At 40.2% G+C, this 16,355-nt stretch overlaps 1 long non-coding RNA gene across 1 annotated transcript; it reads left to right on the forward strand.

Moving 5' to 3' along the window:
• Positions 1–9,293: 9,293 nt before the first annotated feature.
• On the forward strand, positions 9,294–10,968 carry LOC105947239. The gene is made up of 2 exons (XR_001170658.3): positions 9,294–10,673; positions 10,751–10,968. It is a non-coding gene; the product is annotated as an uncharacterized LOC105947239 (long non-coding RNA).
• The last annotated feature ends 5,387 nt before the right edge of the window (positions 10,969–16,355 follow it).

The following is a 16,355-nucleotide window of genomic DNA, read 5'->3' on the forward strand; positions in this document are numbered from 1 at the left end:
TAAAAACACAAAAAAATACATTGACCCCCCAAAACCATATATTTTTGGAAAGTACACATTCGGGCGAATTCAAAATTGGTACCCATGTCTTTCTACTCCAAATTACAGAGTCGCAGTGCTTTCCCAAAATTGCTAGTTTTGGTGAAATACCTGAAAGTCACATCAAATCTTCCACTTTCAAGCACCTTATCTCCCACATAACATTAGGTACCAAGAAAACACACCCTAAATATGAAAGCCAAGGGTCCGCTGAACAGTTTGATGCCCATTGTGCATAGGATCAGCATTGTATCTGGCATTTAGAGACCCCATAAGGAAGTTAGTGCATACAAATTGCCCAGGAGATCTCGGTAGCTACTGAAAATTCAACACGTTTACTGCATTTTCTGTGGGGTAAAAACATAAAAAAATACATTTACCCCCCAAAACCATATATTTTTGGAAAGTACACATTCGGGCGAATTCAAAATTGGTACCCATGTCTTTCTACTCCAAACTACAGAGTCGCAGTGCTTTCCCAAAATTGCTAGTTTTGGTGAAATACCTGAAAATCACATCAAATCTTCCACTTTCAAGCACCTTATCTCCCACATAACATTAGGTACCAAGAAAACACACCCTAAATATGAAAGCCAAGGGTCCACTGAACAGTTTGATGCCCATTGTGCATAGGATCACTGATGTATCTGGCATTTAGAGACCCCAAAAGGAAGTTAGTGCATACAAAGTGTATATACTGCAATATAAGCTACCGGCATGTGCATTATGCGGCATAAGACCCCCTAACAGTTAGGAGACTCTAGAAAACCATATATTTTCCGAAAGTACACATTCTGACAAAACAAAAATGGGTAAATACATCTTTCTACTGCAAACTACCAAACTACAAAGCTATGCTAAACAGAACGGTTTTTATGACATTTCTGAAAATTGTCACAAAGCTTGCATTTTACCCCATTATGTATCCCCACATTTTGTACCGTATCAACATAAAACATTCTAAATATGAACGCCATGGGTCTACTGAACAGTTTGATGCCCTATATGCATAGATTTACCAAACTATGTGGTGTACAGGGGCACCCAAGCAAAAATAGTGCATATGAATTTTCACATAAGACGCTCCGGCTCATGCAGTTTTTGCACCAGGTATGTGTATTATGCGGCATAAGATCCCCTAACAGTACAGAGACCCTAGGAAACCATATATTTTCCGAAAGTACACATTCTGACAAAACAAAAATGGGTAAATACATCTTTCTACTGCAATCTACCAAACTACAAAGCTATGCTAAACAGAACAGTTTTTATGACATTTCTGAAAATTGTCACAAAGCTTGCATTTTACCCCATTATGTACCCCCATATTTTGTACCGTATCAACATAAAACATTCTAAATATGAACGCCAGGGGCCTACTGAACAGTTTGATGCCCTATATGCATAGATTTACCAAACTATGTGGGGTACAGGGGCACCCAAGTAAAAATAGTGCATATGAATTTTCACATAAGACGCTCCGGCTCATGCAGTTTTTGCACCAGGTATGTGTATTATGCGGCATAAGATCCCCTAACAGTACAGAGACCCTAGAAAACCATATATTTTCCGAAAGTACACATTCTGACAAAACAAAAATGGGTAAATACATCTTTCTACTGCAAACTACCAAACTTCAAAGCTATGCTAAACAGAACGGTTTTTATGACATTTCTGAAAATTGTCACAAAGCTTGCATTTTACCCCATTATGTACCCCCACATTTTGTACCGTATCAACATAAAACATTCTAAATATGAATGCCAGGGGCCTACTGAACAGTTTGATGCCCTATATGCATAGATTTACCAAACTATGTGGGGTACAGGGGCACCCAAGTAAAAATAGTGCATATGAATTTTCACATAAGACGCTCCGGCTCATGCAGTTTTTGCACCCGGTATGTGTATTATGCGGCATAAGATCCCCTAACAGTACAGAGACCCTAGAAAACCATATATTTTCCGAAAGTACACATTCTGACAAAACAAAAATGGGTAAATACATCTTTCTACTGCAAACTACCAAACTACAAAGCTATGCTAAACAGAACGGTTTTTATGACATTTCTGAAAATTGTCACAAAGCTTGCATTTTACCCCATTATGTACCCCCACATTTTGTACCGTATCAACATAAAACATTCTAAATATGAACGCCAGGGGCCTACTGAACAGTTTGATGCCCTATATGCATAGATTTACCAAACTATGTGGGGTACAGAGGCACCCAAGTAAAAATAGTGAATATGAATTTTCACATAAGACGCTCCGGCTCATGCAGTTTTTGCACCCGGTATGTGTATTATGCGGCATAAGATCCCCTAACAGTACAGAGACCCTAGAAAACCATATATTTTCCGAAAGTACACATTCTGACAAAACAAAAATGGGTAAATACATCTTTCTACTGCAAACTACCAAACTACAAAGCTATGCTAAACAGAACGGTTTTTATGACATTTCTGAAAATTGTCACAAAGCTTGCATTTTACCCCATTATGTACCCCCACATTTAGTAACGTATCAACATAAAACATTCTAACTATGAACGCCAGGGGTCTACTGAACAGTTTGATGCCCAATATGAATAGATTTACCAAACTATGTGGGGTACAGAGGATGCCAAATTGAAATACAGCAGACAAAATGTCCATGTGCAAAGACAAGTAACAAAGAACAATGTAAAAAGCCCTAAAATTGATAAAAATAAAAAAGAAATCACTAAAATCATTTTTTTTTTTGCCCAATAATATCTGCAGGCAGAATAACAGTTTGAGTATTTTGGCTTGGGCAAATAAGTTTTACAGACAAAGTCAAGCGAACAACAACTATGCATAACTGAAAATGCTATAAAATGGCTAAACATGCAGTAAAAAACCCAAAAATGCACCAAAATCACAGAACATGTAGTAGAAACACCAAAATAATACACAAAAGGTATTGCGCAGTGCGGTTAGCGAATACGCTATCCGCAAAGGCAATAAAACATTTTTTTCAGGCAAGAATAAAAACGATGCGATAGAAAAAAAAAAAAAAAATACAAAATTACATAAGTGTGTAAGTGAGTGTGTACACATGGTAAAATGTGTTTTTTGTGCATGTGTGTGAGTGTGCAAGTGAGTGTGCAAGTAAGTATGTGTAAGTGTAACTTTTCTGAATGTGTGAAACCCAACAACTACCCAAAATGTATGTGTTTGTGTGTAAGTGTGAGTATAAGTGTGTATTAGTGTATTATGTGTGTGTATGTGTGTTTTTTTACACTTACCTGGGACAAGCAGGCACAGACATCGTGTGAAGGTGGGAGGAAGGACCCAGGAGACGCTGCAGCTTCTTCCTGCGACGCCGATCTGTGAGTATGAGAAGGGGGGCCAGGGGGGAGGGAAGGGAGAGCAGGAAATGTCAGGCACGCATAGACAGCGTGTCCTGACATTTCCTATGGGGCCCCTGGGCGATCGCGCCCCAGGGGCCACTCGTTCCCCACCTCTGACTTGTGTCTGGAGGCTGGGGAACGAGCGGGGAGCGAAGAAGCGGCTTGAAAAGCCGCTTCTCCGCTCCCAAACCCGGAAGTGCCCCAGGACGTAGAATCTACGTTCTGTGGCACTTTGGTCCTTTAGTACCCAGGACGTAGATTCTACGTCCTGTGGCACTAAAAAGGTTAAGTCTGCTAATAATAATTTCAATATTAAATATACCCTATAGGCTTGTTTTGTACGCAGCTTAATACAAGGTACTGTATTATAATCAAATAATAAAGAAAATAACATTAGTTAAAAAAATGAATTATTTGATTAAAATCGATTTTATTTTACGTGTGCAATTACCTGTCAGCCTGTAAGAACTGTAAGAAAAATATACTGAATCAGAAATTGTAGGTTTTGCTATGAACAGGCACATTTATGTTTTGGTTCATAACCAGTGTGCTTATGTTTTGTGCTTAGTCAATGAGCCCCTTTATTTGCAATGGTCAGTGTTAGATACTTAGTGCTCATACTCATCAACCACCTGGGGCTGATATGGCCTGTTTTAAGAATTCAAAAAGAAAACTGGTGTTTTTCATCCATGTGCTTTTTCCTAAACGTTTGCACCAATTTTATGGGATCCATTATCTAGAAACCTGTTATCCAGAAAGATCTGAATAAATAAAAGTCCATCTCCTATAGTGTCCATTTTAGGCAATTTTTAAAAAAAATATTTCCTTTTTATCTGTAAAATTATCAAAAGTCCTCTAAAAATGCTCAACTCAAAAATGTAAGCGTAATATTAAAATGCTCATCTTTAATAGTATTAAAGAGGAAAACCATATCTTCTAAAACACTAAACAATACAAAAAATACGGTAGGTAAGGGTTCAAAGAAACGTGTGTAAAAATACTAGTAACAATCCTCCTATAGACACACCTGCTCTCAGATCGTACCCCGTACACATGCTTACATCACATTTATCAGATCAGTAAATCAACAGTTATATAATTTAAAAAAAATAGCAGAATTGTAACAAATTGAGCAATCTAGAAAATTATCAAACATCCTAAACTGAAAAGAAGAAACACTACACCACAACCATGGCGATATTGCAGCAGCAGCAGTAACAACAACAACATTATATGGTGCCTTAAAAGACCCCAAAGACCATAAGAAATCTGATGATATTGCAGCTGTAGCAACAACATTATAAGAAGCATTGACACACCCCACACCAGAAGAAATTTGACGATATTGCAACAGCAGCAGGAAGACTATTATAAAACGACAGACAGTGCCCCCTGTCCGTCACCCCTCCCCATGCATGCGCAAACTTGTTATCGCGCATGCGCGGGGCTTTGCACTTGGAGCAGTTGGGGAGAGGTCCCCATTATTCCATATGGAAGAAAAAGTTTAACATCTTAGTGTGGCATGCCACCCCCAGATTTGTGCAGCCCTAGGCCCGGGCCTTTGTGGCCTTTCCACAAATCCGGGCCTGACGACAGACCCCACACCAGAAGGAATTTGATGATATTTTAGCAGGAGTAAGAACAACATTAATAGGAGCGTTAATACACCCCAAACAAAAAGAAATTTCATGATATTGGGGCAGCAGCAGGAAGATTATTAAAAAAATGACAGATCCCACACCAGAAGACATTTGATGATATTTTAGCAGAAGTAGCAACAACATTATTAGGAGCCAACAGACCCCAAACAAGAAGACATTTTATGATTATTAGAAAATGACAGGCCCCAACCAGTAAAATAACAGTCTATGAGAGGAGGGTATAGAGGAGTATAAGGCAGCAATAGAGAGAGGAGGGTACATCTGTGAGGAGGAGAGGAGGCTAGTCTCTGATGTCTGCAATGGGTATTTGTATATCCCCATTTATCCATGCCTCATTCATCTTTATGAATGCAAGCATATTCATGCTGCCAGTGAATAGCTGTGTCCACTTCTCAGTGACCACCTCACCTGTGACACTGAAGACATGCTCTGACAGAACACTGGCTGGGGGGCAAGCCAGCACCTCCAGAGCATATTGTGCTAGTTCTGGCCACTGGTCAAGCCTCGACACCCAAAAATGCATGGGGTCTTCATCAGTGTGCATGGTGTCCTGCATATTTGAAGACCCCATGTAGTCAGCCATCATATTCTCCAGCTACTGTTGGTGGCGACTATATGGGGCTGGGTGCTGCCCAGGTCTGCTGCTGCCTGTTGAGGCTCAAAGAAACTTCTCCACACATCCATGAGATTGCCCACCACCATTGCTCGTGCTGTTGCTGCTGCTAGGCCCCTGTCTCTGCTGGATGTGTGGTGTAGTGGAGGCCTGAGAAGTGTCAGACTGGGCCTCCACCAGTTTGGAGCACTGAACCCTCCCAGTGATCCACTCTCCTCTCCCTCTGGCTGGGTACAAAGGACTCTCCCACCTTTTCCTTGTACAATGTGTCAAGCATAGGTTCTACTCTGTAATCCTTTCCAGGCTTTGATGGGGCAGATCCAGGGATTACTCCTGAGGCATATATGCATATGGACAGCCATATAGAATAAGTGTTCCCCACCAACCTCTTCTTTATTGCCTTCTAGATGGAGCAGATCATCTCCCTCCTTCTCCCCCTGCTCTGTGCCCTCCCAGCCCTAGACAACAGTTGGGGTGGTAGGGTGGCATGGGCCCTGCTCCCCCTGCTTTGCAGGCACCCAGTCCTCCTCTCCTTCATCCTCCTCACTCCTGCCTATGGAGCCTGCACTCCCTCTCCTCCTTCTCCTCAGGCACTTTACCCTTCTCTAGCAGGCCATCCAACATGCGCTTGAGGAGGAAAACCAGGGGTATATCATCACTGACACACACGTTGTCCCTGCTAACAAATTGTGTGGCTTGCTCAAAGGGGGCAAGTACTCAGTAGAGCTGCCTTATCTGCTGCCACTGCTCTGCTCTAAAGTACCCCAAATTTGCCCAAGGCGCTCCACCATGTGCAGATTCAAATTCCAGCATGTCGGCAGATCACAGCCAGTGGGGTGGCAGATGATGCTTTTGTAAGCCTTCGCAAAATGGAAGCGACTACATGGAGGGTGTTGTATAAGTACACCTCCCACTGCCGTGTGTATGTGTAAGGTGCAAGAATTAGGTGGATGCCAGGAACTCTTGCGGATGAACTAAATAACAGGGTGTGGTCTAACCTTGAGCCAATAACAGGGTTTATGTTAATACCAAATATGATACATGTGTCTTTGCCCAGTAACAAGAAAAGAAGATTAGGCAATAGAGCCCTTTGATTCAAATTTCCAACCCGATTTGAAATTAGGCAATAGAGCCCTTTGATTCAAATTTCCAACCCGATTTGAAATAATAATCTACGATCAGCAGAACAATGGGAAGGTAGTGTAACCCCTATTTGGCTGTATAAGTCAAATTGTCCAGCTAGGATAGAGCACGGGGTACATGTGACTCTCTTTCTACAGGATAAGCCTTCGCAAAATGGAAGCAACTACACGGAGGGTGTTGTATAAGTACACCTCCCACTGCCGCGTGTATGTGTAAGGTGCAGAATTAGGTGGATGCCAGGAACTCTTGCGGATTAACTAAATACAGGGTGTGGTCTAACCTTGAGCCAATAACAGGGTTTATGTTAATACCAAATATGATACATGTGTCTTTGCCCAGTAACAAGAAAAGAAGAATTGTAGGGCTTAAAGGAGAAGGAAAGGCTAGTAAAGAGTTAACTCTTTACTCTCAAGCTGCAGGCATACCTTCAGTTGTCTCAGTAGTGCCCTTAAGTCTCCCCATATTTCACCTGTTCAGAAGATCTGAAGCCAAACAGGAAGAAAAAATGCTGAGCTGTGTAAAGAAAGTTCCCATAATGCCTCACTCCTGCACAGACACCCAGACCAAGTGGACATGCTCAGATAATAAGACTGTGAGTCAGCTTCCTGCTGATTGGCTCAGGCCCACATTCCTAAGGGGGGGAGTAAGTTCTTAGCATTTTTGAGGAGAGAGCAGAGAACAGAGAGCTGTGTGTCTCTGGCACAGGAATTACTGACACAAAAAATCTTTGTCAGTAATTCTGTGTGTCTTTTTTTCAGAGAAGTCAGTGCAGCATTTCTGTGAGTGCTTATGGCTGTATTTACATAGACCTTTCTGATAAAGCTTACTTAGTTTTTACCTTTCTTTCTCCTTTAAAGCCATAGGGCATGGGTCCCTATGGGTCCCTACAGTAGCAAGATAGCAGGTCCCAGTGGATATCAGAATAGCACTCAATAGTAAGAAATCCAAATCCAGCTTGTGATTCCAGTTACATGGGAGTAGGAGAAACAATAGGTTACCCAAAAGAAGTTGTAATTGTGTAGCGCTGTCTTTTTCTGAAAGCTCGGACTAAGGCACAATGTACTGATATGGCTGCCTACACACCAATATTACAACTAAAAAAATACATTTGTTGGTTCAAGAATAACATTTTAAATGGTAGAGTGAATTATTTGCTATGTAAACAGGTTAATTTAGAAATAAAAAGTATACCATAAAAATCATGACAGTATCCCTATAAGGCGGCCATCTAAACCGCTAATCCGACTCTCCTTCTACTCAACTCTGCTGAGTACCAGGACTCTCTGGAGTTAAGCCTAAAGAGACATGTGCTCACAACAAGTCAGGTACAGGGCCAAATTCTATTCACCTGTGCAGTTGTATATACAGCCCTCTCAAACCATCTGCAGCAACCCCAGGAGACCACTCTTCTGAGGAACCATTGCACTGCTATCAGAACCATCAGAACCAATTAGGGCCCGCTACAAGAATGACCTGGTCTGAACCAGATCTAGACAGCTGGCCAAAGTCATCTCATACTCACCATCCATCTACCCACCTAACGCTACAGTCTTTAACACAAATAGCAGCCCACCTTCACAGATACAAAAGCAGTGAGTTAATGCTAAAAACCTAACTTCCATACAGAGGTTTTTAAAACTCCAGAAACTGCTACCTCACTGCACATCAATATCAGCATGAAAAGAGCGAGATACCTCAATCAGACAGAACCGGAGAAAAGGCACTCAGGCCCTGCTTATATTACCAAATAAACCTTCTTCCTCTTCTTAAAAGCAAAATGACTGGAGCTCACCAAAAGCAAACAAACAACCCCCCAGGAGGAACAGTAGAGTTCTTCAAAGTGGAGCTACACCTGCAAAATACAAAAAAACAACCCTTCACACCCATGGAAAAGGATTTGGACTCCCCATGCACTTAAAAAGATATCCAAGAAATAAAAACTTTGCTTCTCTGCTTTAAGGATGAGATTAAAACTGAAATACATAACTCTCAGAAGTTAAAACTGAAATTAATGCACTGGATCAGAGAGTCCAACAACTCAAACAAGTCCAAGATACAGCCATACTAAAGGCAACTAGGACCACAGAAATGGAAAAAGATGGAATGATCCCAAAGGTGTCCATTCCTCTAATCTAAAGGGGTGGCCTGTGGTGCACTGGTTGTTTTTATGAGGATAAAGGACATCCCCTATCTGCCTATAATCCCCTCTAATGTACTTGTACAGAGTAATCATGTCCCCTAGCAAGCACCTTTTTTCCAGAAAAACCAACCCCAACCTTGACAGTCTAACCTCATAGTTTAAATCTTCCATACCCTTTTACCCATACCCAGTTTAGTTGCATGTCTCTGCACTCTCTCCAGCTCATTATTATTCTCCTTAAGAACTGGAGCCCACAACTGCATTGCATACTCAAGGTGAGGCCTTAGCAGAGACCTACAAAGAGGCAAAATTGTGTTTTCATAATTTAGTAGCCACAGAATGACATTGCCTGGAATTGTACAACTTGTGTAAGGGTACTTACCATTCTGTGGCTCGTAATGCACATGCGTCAGACCAGCTCGGTCATGTGAGCAGGCCTTGCATTCCAGCGCTCTTAAAAACGTATGCGGTGCAGCGCAAGTTGACAATTATACTCAGTCATTGCTTGGTTATCAAGTTCATTCTTGTGCCTGGCGTTTTCATTATCCTGTTTCCTGTTTTGACTTTTGGCCTGATCTCCGCTTGTGAACCTTCTCTGCCTACCTCGACCTGGACCTGTCTGGCGTTTCTCCTGCTTGATCCTTTTGGTACCTTGTTTGGCTCTCCGGCCTCTCTCCACTTCTGCGCTTCCTGTCCTAAACCTCAGGCAAGCCTCCAGCTAGTGTGAGATGTTTCTGAGCTTGCTCTCATCTACCTGTCTTCTACGGCTTGACAGTATAACCAAGTCATGGACAGGGAGGAAGAATCTTCTCCTTTCTCTACCCTTGCCCAACCGATTGCTTCCCTTAAACAGGCAGTGAGGGAGCTTCAGAGAGAGTACAGTCAAGTCCAGGAGCAACTATGCACTATGAAACCACCTGCACTAGGACCTGGGCCTCCCGCTGCTGCTGCCTCTGCCTCTGCCTCACCTTCTCCTGAGCCCAAGGTTGCTATGCCTGAAAAGTTTTCTGGTGACCGTAAAATTTTTAGAACTTTTATGAATGCTTGCAAGCTCCTGTTTACTCTCAAACCAAGAATGTATTCTAGTGAGCAAGTCAAGGTGGGAGTCGTGGTTTTCTTATTGCAGGGGGAACCTCATTTCACATCATGGAACAACGCAGTCCTACCTTACAATTGGTCGACTCCTTTTTCCAAGCTTTGGCAGTTTTGTATGATGATCCACATAGGACTGCTACAGCTGAAGCCGGTCTAAGGAATTTGCATCAAGGAACCAGACCAGTCGAAGATTATACAGTGGAGTTTCAGAAATTTGCTTCCAACGTGGACTGGAATCAACCAGCTTTGCAACATCAATACCGTTTAGGTCTTTCCTGCGGTTTAAAAGACGAGCTAGCTTGAGTGGGGGTCCCGGTCACTCTAGATGAACTTATCCATTTGTCTATTCTAGTCGACCTTCGTCTAAGGGAAAGAAAGGTTGAAAAGGCTGGTCAGTTCTATCCCTCTTGGCTGGTACCAAAGGCTACTCCAGCCATATGACCGGAATCTGGGACTTCAGTTGCTGGCGAGCCAGAACCCATGCAAATTGGTGCCCTTTGACCTGCTCTGTCTCCGGAGAAACGTCTACATTGAATTCGGCTTAATCTCTGTTTATATTGTGGGCTCGCTGGTCATCTGCTTCGCAATTGTCCTACCCGTTCTTCTCCTTGTAAGGAACCTACTTTAAGGACTGATACTCTCCAATGCAATTTTGCTCTGTTATTAACTTTGTCCATTTCTTTGCAGTTGGAAGACGAGACCCTAGTCCTCCCAGCCATACTTGACTCCGGAGCTAGTCGGTGTTTCCTTGATTTTCAAGTTGCAGAAATCAATCAAATTCCTTTGAAGAAAAAGCAATTCCCAGTCCTCATACGCTGATGGTTCACCTATAAGCTCTGGTCCCATTCTGCATGAATCACTTCCTTTGTCTCCTACTCTCAATAAAATTCATCTTGAACATTTAAGTTTTGATGTTGTGACTTCAGCATTTTCTCCAGTAATTATCGGCCTGCATTGGCTACGTATAATCCGGTTATTAACTGGGAGACTGGTTGTATCACCTTTTCATCCAAGTTATGTCGTTCTTACTGTCTTCCAACTCCCTCTTCAAAGACTTTGAGTTTGTGTAGTATTGCTACTAAGCTTCCTGGGTTACCAGTATAATACTATAAATTTTTGGACGTCTTTGATAAAAAAAGGATTCACTACCCCCACACTGTATTTCTGATTGTCCTATTGATCTTCTACCTGGTTCCCAAGTTCCTTTTGGGAGAATCTTTCCTTTGGCAGAGCCAGAACTAAAAGTTTTACGAGAATACATTGATGAAAACCTTACAAAGGAGTTCATTCGTCCTTCCCTCCTTGCCTGCGGGTGCAGGGATATTCTTTGTGGAAAAGAAAGATCATACGCTAAGACCCTGCATTGACTATCGAGAACTTAATAAAATAACCATTAAAATCTATACCCATTGCCTCTTATACCTGAACTTTTCCAATGTCTCAGAGAGGCAACAATATTTTCTAAGCTTGATTTAAGAGGGGCTTATAACTTGGTAAGGATCCGTGAAGGAGATGAGTTGAAAACGGCCTTCCACACCAGATATGGGCATTTTGAATACTCAGTAATCCCTTTGGTTTGTGTAATGCCGCAGATACATTTCAGCACTTTCTCAATGATGTTTTCCAAGATTTTCTGGATATATTCATTATTATTTATCTCGATGACATTCTTATTTTTTCTAACATCAACATTCACACAAAAAAAGTTTTTTCTTGTCTTTGTGCCCACCAATTATATGTCAAATTTGAATTCCATAAATTGTCTATTGAATTCTTGGGGTTTATAATTTCTCCAGGAGGGATTCAAATGGACCAAAAAAAAAGGAGAAAATCTACTGAATTGGCCCCCACCTACATCAAGAAAAGAGGTGGGATTGCAAATTTTTACAGAAAATTTATTAAAGATTTCTCACAAATTATTTTATGACACTGGGTTCTAAGTTTCAGTGGACGTTTCAAGCCAAAGAAGCTTTCAACATTTTAAAAGCCTACTTCACTTCCTTTGCCATCCAAACCCATCTCTGCCCTTTGTCCTGGAATTAAACGCATCGGAAAATGTAGTTGGAGCAATCTTATGCCAAAGACTAAATCATTCCAGTGTGTTGCATCCTGTGGCCTTCTTTTCTTGCAAATTGAATAAATCCAAACAGAATTATGATGTGTCTGACAGAGAGCTTCTATCAATAAAACTGGCATTGGAAGAATGGAGGTACCTGTTGGAAGGTAGTTTACATCCTATCCTGATTTATACTGACCACAGGAACTTAGAATATCTCCACACTGCCAAGAGACTGAGACCCAGACAAGCCCGTTGGGCTTTCTTCTTCATGCGATTTAACTTTCATCTCACGTGTTGCCCTGGTTCGAAAAAACACAAAGGCTGATGCCCTTTCCAGGATGTTTTCCTCGCAATTAAATTCATCAATTTCCTCTGAGACTATACTCCAACCACATCACTTTTTATGTGTACAATATTCCCTTATTGACCAGATTAAGCAGGAGTGTTGCTTGAATGTGCCCATTGAACCTGATACAGTGGCCAGAAATTGATTATTCTTCTTCAAAGATAAAATATTTGTGCCAAAGAAATTTTCTTTAGTAGTGCTTAATACAATCCATGATTCCAAGTTAGCGGGGCATCCAGGAATAAAGAAAACCATCATTCTAGCAAAGAGGTTCTTTTGGTGGCCAAGCTTGCATTCTGTGTTAATTACGTAAAATCCTGTGACGTCTGTTCAAGAACTAAGAGCACACATACTAAGCCAATGGGTTTGTTAATTCCGTGGGGTTCGGTTTCCTTAGACTTCATCTCTGAATTGCCACCTTCCATGCATAACACTACGGAGGCTCTATTAGAGACAAAGATTTTTAACCAGATGGTCTACTTTCTAATTGTCCAATCAAGAATGGTCAGATTTCATAGAGCTGTTCAGGAAACCAACAGACAGGAACAATCTGTTAAGTGTTAAGAATTTTCACAATCTTATTAATGCCATTCCTATGGGCCAATTTATGAGGGCACGTAGAATAACATCTAAAGATGAAGATTATAAGGTAAGAAGTTGAAAGGTCACTTTAAAGAAAAAGGCTACGAAAACCGTAGACTGATACAAGTAGCGAAAGAGGTTCAGACAATCCCAAGGGATACCCTATAAAACCCAAAAAGTATAGAGATGCCACAACAAGATCCATCTTTGTGAGTAAATACTGTGAAGTTAGTAAGAAACTGGAAACTTTAATTAAGCTGTACTGGCCAGTAGTGCAAGGGGATAAGAAATTTGGTAAATGCTATAGAAAGACCCCCATGTTCAGCTATAGGCATGACAATACATTAAAGGATATCCTATGCCCATGTGAAGATAAATGGAAAGATGGAAAACATATTTTTGGGTAACCCAAAGTATTTTTGGGTAACCCAAACAGCCTTAATTGTCTATGCTGTTCTGGAGTAATTAAGGGCAATAAGTTTAATCATCCAATGAAAGGCTAACCTATAAAGTTGAAACACATCTCAACATGGGAAACAAGGAGCATGATCTATATGATTAAGTGCCCCTGTGGCTAGGTGTATGTTGGCCAAACAAACATAAAGAGGACATTAGAAACTTTAAAGAAGGATCCGCTAGCGACACAGGAGTTTCTAGACATTTCCACCAATCAAAGCATAACCAATCTCAACTGTGCTGGATGGTCTTAGATGTGATAAAATATTCCTGTCGAGGGGGGAATATAACAAAGCTACTCTTACTAAATTAAGAGGCAGTGTGGATAAAAAACCTGAACAGTTTAGCTCCTAATAGATTGAATGATACATGGAGCATAAAATGTTTTTTTTTTAATTGGGGGCCACTTATGTAATACTAATGGTAACCTCTGTCATTTTACAGATATAAATTAACTGCCCTAGTGAAACTTAGTCAGCATGTGGTAAGGCATCCAAGCAGAAAATAGGTAATGGTTAAAGTGAGCAGTGGTTGTATTGCAATTGTGCTTTTTATTGTATGATACATTTCCTCTAAAGCTACATTTTGGAAGAAGACCAAAGTCTTTGTAGTTCCTGGGCTCTGTATTAAATATAATTGGACTTTGAACTGTTTGGGGTCAGGCTCCTATCTGTGTGCCCTGGAGCAATCACCCCTTCTTTGGACTGCTTTATCCAATGGGGTTAAGGGGGAGGTTTGATTTGGGTCCTTGAACCACTTAATGGTCCTGTTCAGATATTGTGCTGTTCACTTGAAAAAGGGCTTTGCCTGAAACATGTAGCTTAACACACAATAGACACTGCAGCAAAGATCTGCAGCGTCAGGTGTCCTCCATTGTTCAAAATAATGTTTATATATAATAATGCTAGAACAGAAGCACAGGAGCGATAGCCTTTCCAAAGGAGTCAGCTGAACTGGAATACTGGAATTGGAAAGATTTTGGATCTGGCATAAACCTCCGCCTCTAGCAAGTGGAGATCCACAGAAAGAGGCTGATTAGTAATTCAGCCCAGTAATTCTACCATTTGCTCTCCTTTAATATTCGCATATTATAAACATATTATTTTTCCAGTAGCAATTTGAATGTGCTTCATTTCACTCTTCCACTATAACACCTGAGTTAATAGAGTTAAAGATTGTCCAATCTTTACATCTGGCTATAATAATAATTTAGCTTACCCTAAACACAAATAATTAAAAATGCCATATATATTTATTATTAAATGTTCCTAAATAAAACTATCAATGTATATCTTCCTCATATTTACCAGTTCCTCAAAAGTGAATATGAATGAGTGAGTACACATGCAATAATGCTGTACAAGGACTGTAAATTGTTTTTCCACCACTGCACACAATGGCAATGACAATGACAATGAGTTATAAACATTTTATAACTGCCAAACCTATGTTGTCTTTGATGATGTTTGTGATATACACAACACATTTCCATGCAGCTAAACCTCCTTGTATTTATGACTTGTTTGATTTATGTTTAATTATTTTAATGTGTTGGTTATATTTATCATGTGCATATAATTATGACTGCTAGATAATTTACATCTTGTAAGATTTTGTGATTTAAATTTACACTTTTTAGTTAAAAGGAAGTAGCTCATTTTGGTTGATCCAAATGGTGTGAAGTAATACTAATACACCTCTCACAAACTGCTAGGTTATACATAATTCATTATTTGAATTTGTTACATGGCAATAACACATTAATAAGAAAGACTATTATAATATATTCCCAAAGATAATTTATTTCTTAACATCATTAAGACATTAAGGTTTGATCTGCTGAATAGCAGTTTTTTAATTCACTGTAGAATAGCAAAACACAAAGTAATGATTTTAATATTGAGTGTTGCTATAATGTAAGAGTATACTGCTGAGCTTCTAGATACTAGACCAGCACTTTTACAACAGTATTAATATGTTTAAGGAAACCGATTATTAGTCTTACCGTCCTACAGAGAGGAGTTTGTGTCTACTTCAAAAAAACCTTTGCACACAGAATTCCCACCAAGATTTTTGAATGCTTCACATATTTCTACCCGCAATACCTGGAAAAATTCAGTGAATATTCATATCTGAAACTCATTATGGGCCTTGTGAAACAAATACGAATAGGTAAAGATACAAACTTTACATTTCAACAAACAAACTAAAATAATGAAAATAATTTGAGTTAATAGGTATAAATATGTTTCAGGTTTATCTTTGTTTATGTTACTTTGCTGCATAAAGAGACTGGCTATATACTGGCAAAAGTATGCTGATTTGGGTATGGGATCTCTTATCTGAAACCCAATATCCAGAATTCCAATTACAGGAAGGCCATTTAAACAAATATTTATTTGCTTAAAAATTATTTTTATTTTAATGTCCATTTTCTCTGTAATATTATGAAGTAATCCCTTTTTGGGTGAAATCATACAATGATCAGCTAGATAGTCTACAGAGCATGGGGTACACTGGACACTAACACACAGGATGGGCTTTCGCTACGTGGAAAGATGAAGGGGGAGGTAGTGAAACTACAAATCGCTTAGGCTGTTTTCAAAATAAATAAAGGATACCAGAAAGTTCTTGCAGCAAACTCAAACTAAACTGGTTTTATTGTCCAAGACAAATAATCCACAGCATTATGCAGTAATACAATACAGATGTAGAGCAATGGGCTGGCAGGTTCAATGCAGAACAAGCAGAATTGAAAGGTACCACTGTGGAGAGTAGCCTGGGTAGTAACAAAGTCCTTAGGGTTTCTACCTCTAGTGGTCTGGATCCCTAGAGCCTATGACTAAGAC

The sequence above is a fragment of the Xenopus tropicalis genome, chromosome 4 (assembly GCF_000004195.4).
Source record: "Xenopus tropicalis strain Nigerian chromosome 4, UCB_Xtro_10.0, whole genome shotgun sequence".
Classification (NCBI taxonomy): Eukaryota; Metazoa; Chordata; class Amphibia; order Anura; family Pipidae; genus Xenopus; species Xenopus tropicalis.